Source organism: Lepus europaeus, chromosome 16 (assembly GCF_033115175.1).
Source record: "Lepus europaeus isolate LE1 chromosome 16, mLepTim1.pri, whole genome shotgun sequence".
In the NCBI taxonomy this organism is placed as follows: Eukaryota; Metazoa; Chordata; class Mammalia; order Lagomorpha; family Leporidae; genus Lepus; species Lepus europaeus.
In genome coordinates this window covers 7,204,506-7,207,442 of record NC_084842.1, presented here as the reverse complement: position 1 = coordinate 7,207,442, position 2,937 = coordinate 7,204,506, and the positions used below count along the sequence as shown (strand labels likewise).

Genomic DNA, 2,937 nt, shown 5'->3' with positions numbered 1-2,937 from the left:
TGACATTCAATAGTTGAAGAGGAGGCCAAAGATAAACATGTTAGAAGCAGAGGACAAGTAGTAGTAACTGAAATAGGAGGTAGCCAGAGCCTGAAGTTTCCACGCAGCCGTGGGAGTGCTGTAGGAGACAGAATAAAATATTACTATTAGTTCTGTTAGCTGCAATGGTAGCAAGAGTGACAAATACAAGCAGGTAGTATACTGCATGGAATTTGAGAAGAAAACGCATTTGTGAAACAAATCCAGCGTGTGTTTTTTTCAAGTTTTAAATCTCTTTATTCACAAATCACTATAATAGTGGTGGGTTCGAAGGTCATGCATGATAAAACAGATTATGAAAACTATATTTACAACAAAACAACGCTTTTCTGTAACTGATTGTATGATTCTCCCTGAAGTTTTGAATCAGGCATAGTTTCTATACACATCCCATAGAATCTCAATGCCGGCCAGCGCCGTGGCTCAACAGGCTAATCCTCCGCCTTACGGCGCCGGCACACCGGGTTCTAGTCCCGGTCGGGGCACTGGATTCTGTCCCGGTTGCCCCTCTTCCAGGCCAGCTCTCTGCTATGGCCAGGGAGTGCAGTGGAGGATGGCCCAAGTGCTTGGGCCCTGCACCCCATGGGAGACCAGGAGAAGCACCTGGCTCCTGCCATCGGAACAGCGCGGTGTGCCGGCCGCAGCGCGCCTCCCGCGGTGGCCATTGGAGGGTGAACCAACGGCAAAAGGAAGACCTTTCTCTCTGTCTCCCTCTACTGTCCACTCTGCCTGTCCAAAAAAAAAAAAAAAAGAATCTCAATGCCAACAATGGCTATCTCTAGCAGAGTATGGAGGAAGAGGAAAGAGTCAATCTCAACAATCATATGAAGGTTTCTGAATTTTTAATACTAAGAATTAATTTATAGTATAGAAAAAGCTATACAGAGTTATAAAAAGAAGCTGTCCAACTGGCCATTAGCAAATGCATAGGCAATATTTGTAGTCAAGGAAGCGCTATGCTACAAACCCACATGTATCTGATTTATTTCTCATTTTAAAATAATTCATTCCACTGTTGGGTATGCAAGTGAGCAAAGGAAAAAACGGTGCATCGGCATGTCCTGCTGGTGCCAAGGATTGCAGTGCTTTGGAAAGCTGCGGGCTGCGGAACATTGTTAGGAACCTCAGAGGCTCTCCCCTCTCTGCCAAGATGCCCCCATTTAAATCACTTTTGAACTTCGTTTCAAGCTTAATGTCATACAAATTCTAGCTGTGGTTGACGATAGTCTCCAAAAGTCTCTGAGTTATTCTCTGGACTTTGTCTTCTTCTACTGCTTTCCCAGGCCACAGCAGAAAGCTGAATGGGAAGTAGAGCAGCCGGGACTCGAACCGGCACCCATATGGGATGCCAACACTGCAGATGGCAGCTTTACCAGCTATGCCACAGTGCCGGCCCCAAGGACTTTGTCTTTTTCTACTGCATTCTCATGAATGATCCTCACCTTTCCTGTAGAGGTGTTGTAGTGCTGTGGATTTCAAAGTTCTGGTTATACTGCTTGAAGTCACTAGCGGAGAGAGTCCGGTGTGTGCCTCTTGGGTCCATTTCTACAACAGATAGTACTTGCTTGCAATTGTCACTGCCTAACCCAGATGAGGAATATTGCTCTTCAGCTTGGAAGGAGTGAGGCATAGGGCATCTGGAAGCAGTGCATCCTGTACACAGTCTCTACTGGCTTGGCTTAGTGTCTTGCGTTCCAAAGGTGATTTGAGTCCAAACTGTGCTCTTATCCGTGATTCTGAAGGTGACCGTCACATTTTTTAATGCTCTCTAAAGAATTTTTTTTTTAGCCCAGAAACCTTTTATTTAAGGTATACAAACTTCATGCATTTCATAAATACAACTTCAGGAACATAGTGAGTAAATGGACTTTTGACCTGTTCTATATCAAAAGGTCAAGGGCATCACCAGGTCCTTCACACATTCCAGATTTTCTAGTGCCTATGAACTTGAGTACAAACGACGTCTAAAAGGGCCACATCCCTGAGACCCGCACGCTTCTCACACACAGCAGAACCAAGCTGTGAGCTGAGAGATCCCTTTCTGTGCGGGAGGTTTAATGTCTACAGTTGATTTTTTTGATAAAAAATCCTAGGCTTTTCGGACTGTCATCATTTCAGACATGCAGATTTTTCAAGATGGTCCTCCTGATAAGCTCAGCAGTAGCTTCATCCGTCCCTGTGGCAGGGCCCACATCTCTAGCCATCTCACTGCTCTGTGGCTGTTCCCACCTGAGGTCCAGCATTGGCTTTAAAAAACAGATTAAAGGTGAGAGCCGCAGCTCAATAGGCTAATCCTCCGCCTGCAGCACCGGCACTCCGGGTTCTAGTCCCGGTCGGGGCGCCGGATTCTGTCCCGGTTGCTCCTCTTCCAGGCCAGCTCTCTGCTATGGCCCGGGAGTGCAGTGGAGGATGGCCCAAGTGCTTGGGCCCTGCACCCGCATGGGAGACCAGGATAAGCACCTGGCTCCTGGCTTTGGATCAGCGCTGTGCACTGGCCGCAGTGGCCACTGGGGGGTGAACCAACAGAAAAAAGGAAGACCTTTCTCTCTGTCTCTCTGTCTCTCTCACTGTCCACTCTGCCTGTCAAAAAATAAAATAAAAAATAAAAAAATAAAAAACAGATTAAAATAAAAGAATCTTGGGGCAGTGTTGTGACACAGTACATTATACCATTGCTTATGATGCTGGCGTTCCATATTGGAGTGCGGGCTGAGTCCTGGCCTCTCTGTTACAGGTCCAACTCCCAGCTAGTGTGCCTGGGAAAACAGTAGATGACGGCCCACGCATTTATGCTCATGTTGATCACATGACAGACACAGATAGAGTTCCAGGCTCCTGGCTTTGGCTTGGCTTAGCCCCAGCAGTGCAGCCATGTAGGGAGTGAATGAAATAATGAAA

General features: G+C 46.7%; 1 pseudogene; it reads right to left on the bottom strand.

Annotated features, from left to right (window-relative positions):
• Positions 1 to 993: 993 nt before the first annotated feature.
• LOC133775482 (centromere protein N-like) lies at positions 994 to 1,816 on the bottom strand (annotated as a pseudogene).
• Positions 1,817 to 2,937: the final 1,121 nt, after the last annotated feature.